Raw genomic sequence first — 20,000 nt, 5'->3', positions numbered from 1 at the left:
TCCCCACAGAGGAGATTCCCATGATTAGTCACGCCGGCTGCTTTTTGTCACCGGCAACACCCGACTGACTGCCTTACAGTCATTAGACAACACAGTCTGTAGAGCTTCACCACAAAACATGACAGTGTGAGCTCTTAGTGACTTATTTTTACTACAGTCAGGGCCAAAATATATTGGGGAGTGTCTTAAATGTTGTGCTTCAGTGTATTTGTTTAAGAAAACTTTTTTACCACATACAGTACATTACATTATATGTCTTATATATTGGGAAAAACAAGTGAAAAATTAACAATTAAGCAGTTATTTGTTGTCAATGACTGTATGCCGAATTTAAAACTCCTAGAATAGAATAGAATAGAATAGAAAGTACTTTTTTGATCCCTGGGGGAAATTCAGCACCACAGTTTGCTCACAATAGACAATAAACACTTGGGTATTTTTCCACATGTGAATACTATAAATACAGTCTATTATACAGCATTATTCACATGTGAATAATATAAATACAGTCTATTATACAGCATTATTCTCATGTGAATAATATAAATACAGTCTATTATACAGCATTATTCTCATGTGAATAATATAAATACAGTCTATTATACAGCATTATTCACATGCGGATAATATAAATACAGTTTATTATACAGCAATATTCACATGTGAATAATATAAATACAGTCTATTATACAGCATTATTCACATGTGGATAATATAACTACAGTCTATTATACAGCATTATTCACATGTGAATAATATAAATAAAGTCTATTATACAGCATTATTCACATGTCAATAATATAAATAATGTCTATTATACAGCATTATTCACATGTGAATAATATAAATACAGTCTATTATACAGCATTATTCACATGTGGATAATATATCTACAGTCTATTATACAGTATTATTCACATGTAAATAATATAAATATAGTCTATTATACAGCATTATTCACATGTGAACAACATAAATACAGTCTATTATACAGCATTATTCACATGTGAATAACATAAATACTGTCTATTATACAGCATTATTCACATGTGAATAACATAAATACTGTCTATTATACAGCATTATTCACATGTGAATAATATAAATACAGTCTATTATACAGCATTATTCACATGTGAATAACATAAATACTGTCTATTATACAGCATTATTCACATGTGAATAATATAAATACAGTCTATTATACAGCATTATTCACATGTGAATAATATAAATACAGTCTATTATACAGCAATATTCACATGTGAATAATATAAATACAGTCTATTATACAGCAATATTCACATGTGAATAACATAAATACAGTCTATTATACAGCATTATTCACATGTGAATGCTGTATAATTTACTTGATGTAAATAAAAGTAACACAGCAAGGAAGGCCTGATCTTAAAATGAATACTTCCGTCAGTACACTTCAATGAGTACCGCTATGGTAATTTTTATTTATTCATTTTTTTGTCATAAAAAAATACAATCATGTGTATACTGTAGACTGTATTGATCTATATTGATATATAATGTAGGAACCAGAAATATTAATAACAGAAGGAAACAACCTTTTTGTGCGAATGAGTGTGAATGGGGGAGGGAAGTTTTTTGGGTTGGTGCACTAATTGTAAGTGTATCTTGTGTTTTTTATGTTGATTTAATAAAAAAAATAAAAAAAAATAAAATAAAATATATATATATATGTATATATATATATATATATATATATATATATATATATATATATATATATATTTATTTTATTTCTTGTGCGGCCCGGTACCAATCGATCCAGTGGTTGGGGACCACTGTCTTAAAGTACCTTCTTCCTGAGGGTGTTTCAGTGTTATAACTTCACCTCTATCGTTAGTTTTTAAGTCAAAATGCATCCGTTCTCCCTTTTCTGTCTCCACACTGTGTCTGCTTGTAAGTACTCCGTGATTGTGCGCTGCCGAACATGCTCCTCGGAAAACCAGCAATGCCACGGCGTGACGAGGCGCCTTCATGCACGTTAAAAAAAGGGGGCGGGGGTACTTTTTAGAGGCGGTATAGTACCGAATATGACTCATTCGTATCGCGGTACTATACAAGTACAACCCTAGTGCCTCGTGTATGAAAATAGACCCCGAATAGATTTGTGCGCCTTATCATTTATGGTCCCAAAAAAATGCGGTATATGAAAAACCTTCTCAGTATAATGCTGTGAAGTCGTAATGCTGAAGGCAATAAATGCGGGACTCGGTCTCCAACGTCTTGTGTTACGTGTCAGGGTTACACACGCACCTCCATGAATTATTCATGCTTCACAAACAGAAAAAGAAGGATTTAAGTGCGCCTGGTGGAAGAGCACGTCGGAGAAATAATAATAACAATAACGCAGTTCCCGCTTTAACTGGACTGAACCGTCTCACTCTCCGATTGTGTTGTGTGTATAACTAAAAAGACGGAATTTTCTCTGTGGAGATTATCACATTTTTCTTCCTTCCCCCCAGATGACAGTTACGCCGTCTTGTCACCTTTGAATTGCTTTTTTTTTAGTCATAGAGTCCCCTGCTTGGGGGAAGTGTATTGCTTTTTTTACACATTTGGACTGAGTCAATGTCAGCCGGTGCTGGATCACTGACAGCATATTAATAAGCCAGGCAATAAGACTTTAATAAGTAGTCGCGCACCGAGGAGGCCAGGACTTCTTTTAGATGGATTCAGCGCCTTCAATTGGGTGAGACGGCGAGCCAAATAGGTTTGCGGCCACGCAGTCAACTCCTGTCCGGTCTAATTTGCAGTCCTTTTAGGGAGCTGTAGGTTGCAGTGATAAGACCGCAAGTTCATCTTGTCTACATAATGAGCCTAACCACTGCACCAAACACTTCACTGGAGCAAAGACCTTGCAGGCACATGTTTTTGAGGGGGCCGGAACCTTCTTAGACATTACACTAGTGTTGTACGGTATACCGGTACTAGTATAGTACCCCAATACTAATGAAACATACCGTATTTTCCGCACTATAAGGCGCACCTAAAAACCACAAATTTTCTCAAAAGCTGACAGTGCGCCTTATAACCCGGTGCGCTTTATATATGGATAAATATTAAGATTCATTTTCATAAAGTTTCGGTCTCGCAACTTCGGTAAACAGCCGCCATCTTTTTTCCCGGTAGAACAGGAAGCGCTTCTTCTTCTACGCAAGCAACCGCCAAGGTAAGCACCCGCCCCCATAGAACAGGAAGCGCTTCTTCTTCTACTGTAAGCAACCACCCGCCCGCGTAGAAGAAGAAAAAGCGCGCGGATATTACCATTTCATTTCCTTTGTGTGTTTACATCTGTAAAGACCACAAAATGGCTCCTACTAAACGACAGGGATCCGGTTCATGAAAAGACGCAATCTCTCCATCCGCACACGGATTACTATTTCACAGCAACTGATATTCCTGTGAACCGCACTGTGGATACAACGGGAGCACGTACGGTGAATATTCGCACCACAGGGAATGAGAAGTCATCCTTCACTGTGGTTCTAGCTTGCCATGCTAATGGCCAGAAACTTCCACCCATGGTGATATTCAAAAGGAAGACCTTGCCAAAAGAGACCTTTCCAGCCGGCGTCATCATAAAAGCTAACTCGAAGGGATGGATGAAGAAAAGATGAGCGAGTGGTTAAGGTAAGTTTAAGTTTACGCGAAGAGGCCGGGTGGCTTTTTTCACGCAGCTCCGTCCATGTTGATATACGATTCCATGCGCGCCCACATCACGCTGGTTTTAATATATTATTAAAGTTTGACTGACCTATCTGACTGTTTTTTTGACATTCCTTTAGCGCAGTTAGATGCGGCTTACAACACGGGGCGGCTTATAGGTGGACAAAGTTTTGAAATATGCCGTTCATTGAAGGCGCGGCTTATAACCCAGGGCGCCTTATGGTGCGGAAAATACGGTATTCGGTAATATACCCATCCCTTTTTTTAACGGGCGTCGTCATTGCGGCGTGGCATTGCTGCTTTTACGAGCAGAGGAGCATGTTCGGCAGCGCACAATCACAGAGTACTTACAAGCAGACACAGTGTGTAGACAGAAAAGGGAGAACGGAAGCATTTTGGCTTAAAAACTGACGATATAGGTGAAGTTATAACACTGAAACGCCCTCAGGAAGAGGTGCTTTAAAAACCTCTAAAGGCTTAGTGGCCACATACGTGGACAGCACCTTTTAGCTCTTATTTCCAAAATTGTGTACACTACTGAATTGGGGTCTTATGGCCGCTTATGTGGACACTTATACTGCCATCTGGTGGTGTCAGAAGAGTATAACATATAATGGAATTTGGAGGGGGGAAAAAAAGTGTAAAAATTAGAATTAGCATTGTGACGACCGGGGCGCATGGTGATGCGGGGTTTCGTTCTCCCAGGATGCAACGGACTTCGGACACAGCGTGAAGGTAAAAGAAATGATTTATTTACCGGAATAAATTATACTGGAACAAAGAAAAGGGTGCTCATAGCACATAAGGCAAAAACTAAAAGAGCTAGCATGGGAGCTAGAAGGTAAAAAAGGAGTTTAGCGTGGAAGCTAACAGGTACAGAGCCAGAACAAAAGTCGTCAACTGTTGCATGAAAACAAACTACGAAGCAAGAACGAATGACAGGGAGGACAGGCTTAAATAATAATGTCAGTGATGACAAACAGGTGCGTGTCGGGAACAAACGCGGCAGGTGAAAATAATAAGCAGCCATGGCAACAAACTCAGGTGTACAAAACAGGCACTCAAGGAGTCCAAAACTAACCAAAAACACAAGTATCTTGAAAACGTAAACAAAAAATATGATCCGGGCAGCGGATCATAACAAGCATGTCACTAAACATGAAGTACACGTTTGTGTACTTACGGACTAAGTTCATCATATCAAAAGATGATTCTTAGTTTTTATTCTAATTAGTGTCCAATAAGCCCAAATAGCAAAGAGAAATAAAAAATAAAAAAAGCATGTAAACAAACAGCTTGGGCATACTTGCCAACCCTCCCGGATTTTCCGGGAGACTCCCGAAATTCAGCGCCTCTCCCGAAAACCTCCCGGGACAAATTTTCTCCCGAAAATCTCCCGAAATTCAGGCGGAGCTGGAAGCCACGCCCCTTCCAGCTCCATGCGGACCTGAGTGACGTCAGGTGCGCAACACCACGTAAATCGTTGGCCAACCTAAAAAGGAACCCCAGTACGCTATAGCCAACATTCACCAGGAGATGGCAACAGACAAACATAGATCACTCTATTACATTCCTCCCCTTTTAGAAATGTATAGAAGTTACTCAAAATAAATAAACAACCCAACCAAAAAATGCAGCAGCTCAATTAAAAAACTGTACTTAAGCCACATTCTTTTCTTTCTTTTTTTAGTACTGAACTCTTAACCCTCATTTGTAAAAAAAAAAATAACATGCTTATTATACAAACAGTATTTGTACACCTTTAACACAGATTTTTATACTGTCTTCAGAGATTCAGTTTTTTTGGTGGTACTCGAAACCTTTCTGGGTACCTGCGAAAGGGTGTTCAGCATGGTTAGAAAAATAGTGACAGAGAATAGAACAAGGATGGACAATTCAACCCTTAACTCAACAATGAGTAGATGAGTGTTATGTGTGTATATGTGTAAACAAATGAACACTGAAATTCAAGTATTTCTTTTATACATATATATATATATATATATATATACCCCCCACCTCCCGAAATCGGAGGTCTCAAGGTTGGCAAGTATGAGCTTAGGCCTTAAGAGGTTAATTAAGACATAGATAGATAGCTGGCTAGCGGCTAACATCCAGCCGCAGTCTGCAGTTTTTTAGCTTCTTCTAAATCACTAATCCTTGTCTCCATGGCAACAAATAAAGTAAGTTTCTTACAAGTGTCGTCCTTGCAGGACGAGGAATAGCTAAACATGCTTCACTACACACAATGTAAACAAACGCCATTGGTGGATCTACACCTAACATCCACTGTAATGATACCAAGTACAGTAGCGTATCTAGTCGATACTACTAATATCACAAAATATTTTTTCCTTTTTTTTAAAAATGTATATTATATTTATAAACACAGGAAATATGTCCCTGGACACATGAGGACTTAAATTATGAGCAATATTGTGAAAGTCCAGTCCATAGTGGATCTAACATAATAGTGAGAGTCCAGTCCATAGTGGATCTAACATAATAGTGTGAGAGTCCAGTCCATAGTGGATCTAACATAATAGTGAGAGTCCAGTTCATAGTGGATCTAACATAATAGTGAGAGTCCAGTCCATAGTGGATCTAACATAATAGTGAGAGAGTCCAGTCCATAGTGGATCTAACATAATAGTGTGAGAGTCCAGTCCATAGTGGATCTAACATAATAGTGTGAGAGTCCAGTCCATAGTGGATCTAACATAATAGTGAGAGTCCAGTCCATAGTGGATCTAACATAATAGTGAGAGTCCAGTCCATAGTGGATCTAACATAATAGTGAGAGTACAGTCCATAGTGGATCTAACATAATAGTGTGAGAGTCCAGTCCATAGTGGATCTAACATAATAGTGAGAGTCCAGTCCATAGTGGATTTAACATAATAGTGAGAGTCCAGTCCATAGTCGATCTAACATAATAGTGAGATTCCAGTCTATAGTGGATCCAACATAATAGTGTGAGAGTCCAGTCCATAGTGGATCTAACATAATAGTGTGAGAGTAAAGTCCATAGTGGATCTAACATAATAGTGAGAGTCCAGTCCATAGTGGATCTAACATAATAGTGTGAGAGTTCAGTCCATAGTGGATCTAACATAATAGTGTGAGAGTAAAGTCCATAGTGGATCTAACATAATAGTGAGAGTACAGTCCATAGTGGATCTAACATAATAGTGAGAGAGTCCAGTCCATAGTGGATCTAACATAATAGTGAGAGTACAGTCCATAGTGGATCTAACATAATAGTGAGAGAGTCCAGTCCATAGTGGATCTAACATAATAGTGTGAGAGTCCAGTCCATAGTGGATCTAACATAATAGTGAGAGTCCAGTCCATAGTGGCACTAACATAATAGTGAGAGTCCAGTCCATAGTGGATCTAACATAATAGTGAGAGTCCAGTCCATAGTGGATCTAACATAATAGTGAGAGCCCAGTCCATAGTGGATCTAACATAATAGTGAGAGTCCAGTCCATAGTGGATCTAACATAATAGTGTGAGAGTCCAGTCCATAGTGGATCTAACATAATAGTGAGAGTCCAGTCCATAGTGGATCTAACATAATAGTGAGAGAGTCCAGTCCATAGTGGATCTAACATAATAGTGAGAGTCCAGTCCATAGTGGATCTAACATAATATTGTAAGAGTTCAGTCCATAGTGGCTCTAACATAATAGTGTGAGCGTCCAGTCCATAGTGGATCTAACATAATAGTGAGAGTACAGTCCATAGTGGATCCAACATAATACTGAGAGTCCAGTCCATAGTGGATCTAACATAATAGTGAGAGTCCAGTCCTTAAAGCGTGCCTTAAAGCCTTAAAAATACAATACCTAGAAAAAGGCAATATTCTTGATACTTGTATTCGTTTGCATGATAATACTAAAATACCATATGTATTTATTAAAAAAATACTACAACATGCCGAGACAATAAAAACAATCCCAAAGATTCAGCATCATTATTTCTGTGTCCCTTGTGAGCTCTATCTTGTATTCCGTTCCACGCCCGTGTAATGTCATGGTAGCTACTTAGGAATATTCTAATTGATCATTTTGAAACTATTATGAGTAGAAAGTAGGAAAATCCTGTGTGAAGTTCAATTTGTTCGCCCGTAAGAGCTTAAAGAAGTGCTTCAGCTTTGGGAGGTCACATGAGTACACACAGTGACAGTCAGCCATAATTGGCCCCTTGCCAGCAGATTAATATGCATTCCCACGCCATTAAGATGTCTATTCATCGTGAAGAGGGGAGTTAATTAAACCGGGGTCATTTTTGAAAAGGGGGAAGATTTAAGGTTCAAATGACCTTGAATTGAGAGGTGCGGCGAGCTCATCTTTCAGCGCACTCCCTCTTGATTAGGTTAGTGTTCATCGCTGGGAGGGTTACGGGAGGAACCCTGATATATATATATATATATATATATATATATATATATATATATATATATATATATATATATATATATGGTAACACTTTAGTATGGGGAACATATTCTAAGTAACAAAGACTTAATTTAGAGTTATTTGGACGCTAGGGGAACATATAAAGGCTAAGGTTAGGGTTAGGGTTAGGGTTAGGGTTAGGGTTAGGGGTAGGGTAAGGGTTGGGGTTGGGGTTAGGGTTACTAATAAGCAAAAATTCTGAGGTTATTGAGGGAAGACTCTTAGTTAATGGCTTACTGGTTGTATAATAAGGCCGTGCAGAATAAGGCATTAATAAGTACTTAATAATGACTAATTAAGAGCCAATTTGCATGTTAATAAGCAAATAATTAATGGTGAATATGTTCCCCATACTAAAGTGTTACCATAACATATTCTAAGTAACAAAGACTTAATTTAGAGTTATTTGGACACTAGGGGAACATATAAGGGTTAGGGTTAAGGTTAGAGTTAGGGTTAGGTTTAGGGTTAGGAGTAGGGTTGGGGTTAGGGTTAGGGTTACTATTAAACAATAATTCTGAGGTTATTGAGGGAAGATTCTTAGTTAATGGCTTACTGGTTGTATAATAAGGCCATGCAGAATAAGGCATTAAGAAGTACTTAATAATGACTAATTAAGAGCCAATATGTTACTAATTTGCATGTTAATAAGCAACTAATTAATGGTGAATATGTTCCCCATACTAAAGTGTTACCATAACATATTTTAAGTAACAAAGACTTAGTTTAGAGTTATTTGGACACTAGGGGAACATATAAGGGTTAGGGTTAGGGTTAGGGCTAAGGTTAGGGTTAGGGCTAGGGTTAGGGTTAGGGTTAGGGTTAGGGTTAGGGTTAGGGGTAGGGTTAGGGTTGGGGTTACTAATGAGCAATAATTCTGAGGTTATTGAAGGAAGACTCTTAGTTAATGGCTTACTGGTTGTATAATAAGGCCATGCAGGGTTAAGGTTACGGTTAGAGTTAGGGTTAGGGTTAGGGTTAGGGTTAGGGTTAGGGTTAAGGTTAGGGTTAGGGCTAGGGTTAGGGTTAGGGTTAGGGGTAGGGTAAGGGTTAGGGTTGGGATTACTAATAAGCAATAATTCTGAGGTTATTGAAGGAAGACTCTTAGTTAATGGCTTACTGGTTGTATAATAAGGCCATGCAGAATAAGGCATTAATAAGTACTTAATAATGACTAATTAAGAGCCAATTTGTTACTAATTTGCATGTTAATAAGCAACTAATTAATGGTGAATATGTTCCCCATACTAAAGTGTTACCATAACATATTTTTAGTAACAAAGACTTAATTTAGAGTTATTTGGACACTAGGGGAACATATAAGGGTTAGGGTTAAAGTTAGAGTTAGGGTTAGGGCTAGGGTTAGGGTTAGGGGTAGGGGTAGGGGTAGGGTTGGGGTTACTAATAAGCAATAATTCTGAGGTTATTGAGGGAAGACTCTTAGTTAATGGCTTACTGGTTGTATAATAAGGCCATGCAGAATAAGGCATTAATAAGTACTTAATAATGACTAATTAAGTGAAGTGAAGTGAAGTGAATTACATTTATATAGCGCTTTTTCTCAAGTGACTCAAAGCGCTTTACATTGTGAAACCCAATATCTAAGTTACATTTAAACCAGTGTGGGTGGCACTGGGAGCAGGTGGGTAAAGTGTCTTGCCCAAGGACACAACGGCAGTGACTAGGATGACGGGGATCGAACCTGCAACCCTCAAGTTGCTGGCACGGCCGCTCTACCAACCGGGCTATACCGCCCCGAGCCAATATGTTACTAATGTGCATGTTAATAAGCAACTAATTAATGGTGAATATGTTCCCCATACTAAAGTGTTACCATAACATATTCTAAGTAACAAAGACTTAATTTAGAGTTATTTGGACACTAGGGGAACATATAAGGGTTAGGGTTAAGGTTAGAGTTAGGGTTAGGGCTAGGGTTGGGGTTAGGGGTAGGGGTCGGGTTTGGGTTACTAATAAGCAATAATTCTGAGGTTATTGAGGGAAGACTCTTAATTAATGGCTTACTGGTTGTATAATAAGGCCATGCAGAATAAAGCATTAATAAGTACTTAGTAATGACTAATTAAGAGCCAATTTGTTACTAATTTGCATGTTAATAAGCAACTAATTAATGGTGAATATGTTCCCCATACTAAAGTGTTACCATAACATATTTTAAGTAACAAAGACTTAGTTTAGAGTTATTTGGACACTAGGGGAACATATAAGGGTTAGGGTTAGGGTTGGGGTTGGGGTTAGGGTTAGGGTTACTAATAAGCAATAATTCTGAGGTTATTGAGGGAAGACTCTTAGTTAATGGCTTACTGGTTGTATAATAACGCCATGCAGAATAAGGCATTAACAAGTACTTAATAATGACTAATTTAGAGCCAATATGTTACTAATGTGCATGTTAATAAGCAACTAATTAATGGTGAATATGTTCCCCATACTAAAGTGTTACCATAACATATTTTAAGTAACAAAGACTTAGTTTAGAGTTATTTGGACACTAGCAGAACATATAAGGGTTAGGGTTAGGGTTAGGGTTAGGGTTAGGGTTAAGGTTAGGGTTAGGGCTAGGGTTAGGGTTAGTGTTAGGGTTAGGGGTAGGGTAAGGGTTAGGGTTGGGGTTACTAATAAGCAATAATTCTGAGGTTATTGAGGGAAGACTCTTAGTTAATGGCTTACTGGTTGTATAATAAGGCCATGCAGAATAAGGCATTAATAAGTACTTAATAATGAATAATTTAGAGCCAATATGTTACTAATGTGCATGTTAATAAGCAACTAATTAATGGTGAATATGTTCCCCATACTAAAGTGTTACCATAAAATATTTTAAGTAACAAAGACTTAGTTTAGAGTTATTTGGACACTAGGGGAACATATAAGGTTTAGGGTTAGGGTTAGGGTTAGGGTTGGGGTTGGGGTTGGGGTTGGGGTTGGGGTTGGGGTTGGGGTTAGGGTTAGGGTTAGGGATAGGGTTACTAATAAGCAATAATTCTGAGGTTATTGAGGGAAGACTCTTAGTTAATGGCTTACTGGTTGTATAATAAGGCCATGCAGAATAAGGTATTAATAAGTACTTAATAATGACTAATTAAGAGCCAATATGTTACTAATTTGCATGTTAATAAGAAACTAATTAATGGTGAATATGTTCCCCATACTAAAGTGTTACCATAACATATTTTAAGTAACAAAGACTTAATTTTGAGTTATTTGGACACTAGGGGAACATATAAGGGTTAGGGTTAGGGTTACGCTTACGGTTAGGGTTAGGGTTGGTGTTAGGGTTAGGGGTAAGGTAAGGGTTAGGGTTGGGGTTACAAATAAGCAATAATTCTGAGGTTATTGAGGGAAGACTCTTAGTTAATGGCTTACTGGTTGTATAATAAGGCCATGCAGAATAAAGCATTAATAAGTACTTAATAATGACTAATTAAGAGCCAATATGTTACTAATTTGCATGTTAATAAGCAACTAATTAAGTTAAAAGTTAAAGTTAAAGTACCAATGATTGTCACACACACACACTAGGTGTGGTGAAATTTGTCCTCTGCATTCGACCCATCCCCTTGTTCACCCCCTGGGAGGTGAGGGGAGCAGTGAGCAGCAGCCAGGAGTCATTTTTGGTGATTTAACCCCCAATTCCAACCCTTGATGCTGAGTATCAAGCAGGGCGGTAATGGCTCCCATTTTTATAGTCTTTGGTATGACTCGGCCGGGGTTTGAACTCACGACCTACCGATCTCAGGGCGGACACCCTAACCACTAGGCCACTGAGAAGGTGAATATGTTCCCCATACTAAAGTGTTACCATATATATAATACGGTATATATGGGTTGCAGGTTCGATCCCCGCTTCCGCCATCCTAGTCACTGCCGTTGTGTCCTTGAGCAAGACACTTTACCCACCTGCTCCCAGTGCCACCCGCACTGGTTTAAAAATGTAACTTAGATATTGGGTTTCACAATGTAAAGCGCTTTGAGTCACTAGAGAAAAACGCTATATAAATATAATTCACTTCAATATATAGGCAACTTGGATTTCCACGTGTTAGAATAATTATGTATAAGTTATCACACAACTCTTATGCTTAAAGGCCGTTGCTATAGTTATTATCAATTGTGCTGAAGTTGTGATTTTCTATCCGTGCAAAGGGACAACTTGCAATCTTGGATTGCGAGTCGTCTCGTATCGGTGTTTGTGTCCAGACCCGGCCTGCTGACTGCCAAGGGCGAACATCGAGTACCTTGACGCAGACAAAGCAAAGACAGGGCGATATCACGAGTGTCAGCACATTTCCAATTTCTGAATAATCATATATTGTGTCTAACTGGGGGCTGCTGAAATTACCCCCCCTTCCTTCAGAAGCAGCCTCAGTGATGTAACCAGGGACCTCCCGAATAAATAGAGGAGCACGTGGGCTGTGCCTTAGAGCGTAGGTTGGAACTGAAAACTAAGTGTACAGCCCAATACGTCTCTCCTCATTGAGCCAAATTGAACTCTGTCTCGGCATGATTCCTTGCTTCTTGTCTGTTTAATAGATGTCATCAGTGTTTGAACCTGACATATAGGAAAATAAAACACTGTACTTTCATTGAATTAAACTTTGATGTACCACAAGATGAAGCCTCTGTAGCACTCGTACCACAATTTAAGAATAACTGCTTTAGCTCGTCGTCTAGTGTGGTTCACTACAGTATTAATGATGGGAGTTTCAGCTCTTTTAAGGTAGACAATTATTTTGGGTCGGCTCCCAAATAGCTTTTGTTGCTTCGATGGATTTATTACCAAAAAATTACATTTGTAATGTAAAAATATAAGTACGTCAAATGTTATTATTTTTTAAATTGTGTTTATTGATATGCTCAACATGGAACAGGTTGTTGCAAAAAAAATAATGACAAAATAAAAACACAAAGACCGTCCCAGTTTAAATGTATTTTAAACATGCACAATTTTTGAGTCTGTGTGAAGTGTCTTTGAGTACCTTTTAAAGGCGCTATACCGTATAAATGATCTCTGCATGATTCCTTGCTTCTTGTCTGTTTAATAGATGTCATCAGTGTTTTAAACCTGACACCACTCTACTGGTACTTTAAATGTAGAAAGAAATTATGACATGACCCCTTGAAACATCGAGGGTCCGAACAGAATGCTCCCAGAGAGGAGTGCCGAGAGTGCCGTCAGCTGCCTATTTTAACCGAAAATTAATCCATAACTTGTGTAACTCTGCAGCATCGCGTGGACATCGAGGGCGGTACCTCTGGATTGGCAGACCGGGGTGGTGGTTCCTCTCTTTAAGAAGGTGAACCGGAGGGTGTGTTCTAACTATCGTGGGATCACACTCCTCAGCCTTCCCGGTAAGGTCTATTCAGGTGTACTGGAGAAGAGGCTATGCCGGATAGTCGAACCTCGGATTCAGGAGGAATAGTGTGGTTTTCGTCCTGGTCGTGGAACTGTGCGGCATGGCGTAGTGGGTAGAGCAACCGTGCCAGAAACCTGAGGGTTGCAGGTTCGCTCCCCGCCTCTTACCATCCAAAAATCGCTGCCGTTGTGTCCTTGGGCGGGACACTTCACCCTTTGCCCCCGGTGCCACCCACAACGGTGAATTGAATGATGAATGATATGTGGTGGTCGGAGGGGCCGTTGGCGCAAATTGCAGCCACGCTTCCGTCAGTCTACCCCAGGGCAGCTGTGGCTATGAAAGTAGCTTACCACCACCAGGTGTGAATGATTGATGGGTTCTACATGTAAAGCAACTTTGGGTACTTAGAAAAGCGCTATATAAATCCCAGTTATTATTATTATTAACTGTGGACCAGCTCTATACTCTCGGCAGGGTCCTTGAGGGTGCATGGGAGTTTGCCCAACCAGTCTACATGTGCTTTGTGGACTTGGAGAAGGCATTCGACCGTGTCCCTCGGGAAGTCCTGTGGGGAGTGCTCAGAGAGTATGGGGTATCGGACTGTCTGATTTTGGCGGTCCGCTCCCTGTATGATCAGTGTCAGAGCTTGGTCCGCAATGCCGGCAGTAAGTCGGACACGTTTCCAGTGAGGGTTGGACTCCGCCAAGGCTGCCCTTTGTCACCGATTCTGTTCATAACTTTTATGGACAGAATTTCTAAGCGCAGTCAAGGCGTTGAGGGGATCCGGTTTGGTGGCTGCAGGATTAGGTCTCTGCTTTTTGCAGATGATGTGGTCCTGATGGCTTCAACTGGCCAGGATCTTCAGCTCTCGCTGGATCGGTTCGCAGCCGAGTGTGAAGCGACTGGGATGAGAATCAGCACCTCCAAGTCCGAGTCCATGGTTCTCGCCCGGAAAAGGGTGGAGTGCCATCTCCGGGTTGGGGATGAGACCCTGCCCCAAGTGGAGGAGTTCAAGTACCTCGGAGTCTTGTTCACGAGTGAGGGAAGAGTGGATTGTGAGATCGACAGGCGGATCGGTGCGGCATCTTCAGTAATGCGGACGCTGTATCGATCCGGTCGATCTACGTTCCCATCCTCACCTATGGTCATGAGCTTTGGGTTATGACCGAAAGGACAAGATCACGGTTTCAAGCGGCCGAAATGAGTTTAGAGATAGGGTGAGAAGCTCTGCCATCCGGGGGGAGCTCAAAGTAAAGCCGCTGCTCCTCCACATGGAGAGGAGCCAGATGAGGTGGTTCGGGCATCTGGTCAGGATGCCACCCGAACGCCTCCCTAGGGAGGTGTTTACGGCACGTCCGACCGGTAGGAGGCCACGGGGAAGACCCAGGACACATTGGGAAGACTATGTCTCCCGGCTGGCCTGGGAACGCCTCGGGATCCCCCGGGAAGAGCTGGACGAAGTGGCTGGGGAAAGGGAAGTCTGGGCTCGACCTCGGCTAAGCGGAAGAAGATGAATGGATGGAACTTGTGTAAAGGAACTAAAATACACGTGTTCTGTAGGAATTCCATTTTTTTCATGATGAACTTCCCCCCGGGTCGAACTAAACCTAAGACTCATGTGTCTGATAACAGAACGAGGCCTTCAAGAGCTTTTGAGATTGCTTTGACCTCTCTTAAAGCTAATCTGATTAGAACTGTCAGCCCCATGATGGCCGCCTATTCTCACCTTGATGAATCATAAAAAAAAAAATGACAACAGCGGAATATAAGATATGAAATCATAAAACAAACGAACAGGATTTTTGTGCGTCCAGCCGAGCCTTATGTTCGCAGGCGCCGGAGCGGGCGAGGAACCGACGCAGAGAGAATGATGGCTTGGGGGAGGTGTCGGTGATAAAGTGCTCTCCAGACGGTGTCAAAGCCTGGTTTTTCTCACAATCATTAGTTGGATTTATAATTTCCCCTGTCATGCCGAAAGCTTAAAGTGGTTATCTTATCCAAGGCCAGGCCGCATCACTTCACTGAGCTGCGCAGATTCATCTCTGGTGATGTACTGCTCCCTCAAGAACTGCCGGCACAGAAGCTAAATCCAGGAAGACTGCAAAAGGAAATAAGACCGAACCAGGAGATGGGATCCACTTCATCGGCTGCCAAATCTATTTAAATGATTGTTTTGTGCCGCCACAAACAAGATTCATCTCCGCGCGGCAAAAGACTTTAGCGAGTCAGTGTTGGGCTAAAGGAAGAGACTTCTTGTCACTAAATGGCACTAAAGAGGAGACGGAACATTTGTCAAGCGACCACAAATAGCTTCAACGTCAACTCACAGCTCCTGGACAACCAAAACTGTCAAACTGGTTGCCAGATTGTAACTAGTCAACAAAACCTTTGAATTGGGCTTTAAAAATATATGAAAAAAAAGACTTCTGGAATAACAGAAAGGGTATTTTAGGCTGGAATATTTTATTTGGTGGAATTGTATTGCGGTAATAATGAATTTAATGATGTAAACCAGGGGTCCCCAAACTTTTTGACTCGGGGGCCGCATTGGGTTAAAAAAATTGGGCCGGGGTCCAAGCTGTATATATATATACATATATATATATATATATATATAAATAAATAAAATTATATTTTTTATATATATATATATATATTTTTTTTTAGACATGTATCTCGTGCGCACGAGAAACATGTCTAAAAAAAATTTAAAATAAATTATTTTTTTATTTTTATAACTTTGAAAAAATTTTCTCGCGCGCACAAGACACACGTCTGAAAAAAATTAAAAATAAATAAAATTATTTTAAAAAAGTTTCCTCCATGTCCCTTTAGGGGCTCCGTATAAAACAGACTAAAAACAAATAAATAATAAAAACGTATAATCGACGGTTGGATCGGAAGTTAAACTAGAGACTAGTGTTATAAGTAGAAAATAAAAAATAAAAAATGAATGACTATTTTTATGAGTATGGCCTTTTTGGATCCCCAGGAATATTAGCGGAATTTTTTTTCCAAACTCATTGCTCTAAAAATAATAATAAATCAAAATCAATGTTATGAATTATTTATTTTTTTTAGACATTTATCTCGTGCGCACGAGAAACTTTTCATAAAGTTATAAAAAAAAAAAAATGTTTTAATTATAATTTTTATATATTTTTATTTTTTTTTAGACATGTATCTTTAGACAAACATGTCTAAAAAAAACAAAAAAAAAAACAATTATAAGTTGTTGTTTTTTTTTTATAACTTTATAAAAAGTTTCTCGTGCGCACGAGACACACGTCTGAAAAAAAATAAAAATAAATAAAATTATAAAAAAAAAGTTTCCCTTATTTCCCTTTAGGGGCTCCGTGTAAAACAGACTAAAAACAAATAAATAATAAAAACGTATAATCGACGGTTAGATCGGAAGTTAAACTAGAGACTAGTGTTAAAAGTAAAAAAATAAAAATATAGAGTATGGCCTTTTTGGATCCCCAAGAATATTAGTGGAATTTTTTTTCCAAACTCATTGCTCTAAAAATAATAATGAATCAAAATCAATGTCATGAATTATTGACCTATTTAAGGCTCCAATTACTTCACGTCAAATATTACACTTTGAACATTTTGGGGGGGGAAATATTGCTTGCATATTTTGTGTTTTTGCCATGAAAACAAAGTTTTCTTAAAAACAAAAGTTAAAACATTTTTTTCAAATTAACTATATCAACAAAGCTGAAGCCCATCTGGAGATTTAAATAATAAAAAAAATAATGATGATTTCAAATCAATGTTATGAATAATTGACCTATTTAAGACTACAATTACTACACATCAAATATTACACTTTGATGTATTTTTTATGGAAATTTTGCATATTTTGTGTGGTTGCCATATAAAAAAAGAAGTTTTCTTAGAGGAAAAAGGCATTAAAACGTCTAAAAACAAATAAATAATAAAAACGTATAATCGACGGGTAGATCGGAAGTTAAACTAGAGACTAGTGTTGAAAGTAAAAAACAAATGATGTCTCTATTTCCTGTGTAAATATTCTGCAGTACTACTCCTGCACAGAGAGAAGTACCGTATTTTCCGCACTATAAGGCGCACCTAAAAACCACAAATTTTCTCAAAAGCTGACAGTGCGCCTTATAACCCGGTGCGCTTTATATATGGATTAATATTACGATTCATTTTCATAAAGTTTCAATCTCGCAACTACGGTAAACAGCCGCCATCTTTTTTCCCGGTAGAACAGGAAGCGCTTCTTCTTCTACGCAAGCAACCGCCAAGGTAAGCACCCGCCCCCATAGAACAGGAAGCGCTTCTTCTTCTACTGTAAGCAACCACCCGCCCGCGTAGAAGAAGAAAAAGCGCGCGGATATTACCGTACGTTTCATTTCCTTTGTGTGTTTACATCTGTAAAGACCACAAAATGGCTCCTACTAAGCGACAAGGATCCGGTTCATGAAAAGACGCAATCTCTCCATCCGCACACAGATTACTATTTCACAGCAACTGATATTCCTGTGAACCGCACTGTGGATACAACGGGAGCACGTACGGTGAATATTCGCACCACAGGGAATGAGAAGTCATCCTTCACTGTGGTTCTAGCTTGCCATGCTAATGGCCAGAAACTTCCACCCATGGTGATATTCAAAAGGAAGACCTTGCCAAAAGAGACCTTTCCAGCCGGCGTCATCATAAAAGCTAACTCGAAGGGATGGATGAAGAAAAGATGAGCGAGTGGTTAAGGTAAGTTTAAGTTTACGCGAAGAGGCCGGGTGGCTTTCTTCACGCAGCTCCGTCCATGTTGATATACGACTCCATGCGCGCCCACATCACGCTGGTTTTAATATATTATTAAAGTTTGACTGACCTATTTGACTGTTTTTTTGACATTCCTTTAGCGCAGTTAGATGCGGCTTACAACACGGGGCGGCTTATAGGTGGACAAAGTTTTGAAATATGACGTTCATTGAAGGCGCGGCTTATAACCCAGGGCGCCTTATGGTGCGGAAAATACGGTACTGAGACTCAGAGAGGTACGCCGGGGTCCTTTTTGTAACCACACCATCTTTATTTAATATATCAATTAGTTAAGTGTTTGAGGATAAGATCTGAAAACACACCAAAGTCCATTGTCACATCAAAAGCACATTTGCTCGCGTATAGATCGGACTCACCTTAGGCTGAAGAGAAAGACCCACACAAACATGAGAGCAGGAGGACATTTATCAGAGCAGCATCACACTCCACCTGTCAAGACAGACGCAAAAAGAAGGTGAGACTTCAAAGTGTTAAATAAATCCACCCTCAAAGAAGGTAAGCCCTCAATGTAGTCAAGATAACGGCATTAATGCAAAACTCGTCTGGTTTCAATTTTAATCTGAGTTTTGGGGAATAATACAGAGTTTTATTTATATATAAATATATAGGCTGTAGAATAAAGTCTGAATCCCAATTCTTCCCCTGACGCCCTTGGTTTTGCACGTTTTTTTAAGATAAAGGGAAAGGTATATATGTATAGCCTTACACTGATAAAAGAGCTCTCAAAATATAAGATAAAAACCCTAGATTTTAGGAAAAAATACTAAAAACTAGTGAAATTGACCAGCTGCATGGACAGATAATTGTACTTGATAAGACATTCCAAATTAAGATTTGTACATGTAAAAATTAGCAGGACTTTAAAGGTAGAAATAAGTGGGTTTTTTTCCTGAAAAATGGAGAAATGGAGAATCATGTGCCTCTCAGTGCTTCCCGTCGAGGACGTGGTAGACATCTACCTAATTGGAACCGTGATCGCAGGGCATCTGCTGATTGGGCTGGGCATTGCTCTGGTGTGTCGTCAAATTCGGAAGACGATGGCAGCCACTCAAGGAGCCCGAAGGCTGTTCGTCACAATGGAAGGATCGGGCGATCACAGACTGTGGCGATTTCTGAACTGAATCGTAAGTCGGATCACATCATGCAGAGGCTTATTGAAATGCAAAAATTGGACAGGGGCGATTAGAACAGACAAGCCATGGAAATGTCCGCTCGCTTGGAAAAACAACAATCCTGATCTACGATTTGACTCCCTCGCATGGCCTTGACACCGCTCACAACAGAAGAAGGCTGTTCTGAAAACCTCCCCCGAGGACACCTCAGTGATGGATGCTCTGACCTCCCTCCCTCCTCAACGACACCTGGGAGTTGAGCTTTGCTTGCATTGGCTGCAGAGTGGCTCCAGGTCTATAGACACAACAATACTACACCCTGGACAATGGGCATATACACACACACACACCATCACCCCACACCTTCACCAGCTTGATTCCCTTTAGGGGCGATGGATGGCTGACTAGCACTTATCCAGCAGCAACCGGCCTCCGTAGATCCCACTCCCTACCCTCTGTTGCAAGTTTTGTTGATTCTATGTAACAGGTTGTTTTCCTTGGCCTCAGTCTGGACCCCCT

The 20,000-nt window shown here is 39.8% G+C and overlaps 1 long non-coding RNA gene across 1 annotated transcript in view; it reads right to left on the bottom strand.

Moving 5' to 3' along the window:
• Nucleotides 1–20,000, bottom strand: part of LOC140679223 (uncharacterized) — a 222,920-nt gene that overhangs the window by 72,565 nt on the left and 130,355 nt on the right. Inside the window, exon 2 of the long non-coding RNA XR_012050734.1 lies at nt 18,726–18,798. This is a non-coding gene — a long non-coding RNA (uncharacterized lncRNA). The remainder of the gene's footprint in view (nt 1–18,725; nt 18,799–20,000) is intronic.

This window comes from Nerophis lumbriciformis, linkage group LG12, assembly GCF_033978685.3.
Source record: "Nerophis lumbriciformis linkage group LG12, RoL_Nlum_v2.1, whole genome shotgun sequence".
NCBI classification, from domain to species: domain Eukaryota; kingdom Metazoa; phylum Chordata; class Actinopteri; order Syngnathiformes; family Syngnathidae; genus Nerophis; species Nerophis lumbriciformis.
Note: the sequence above shows the minus strand (reverse complement) of the source record. Positions and strands in the feature narration are given on the sequence as shown.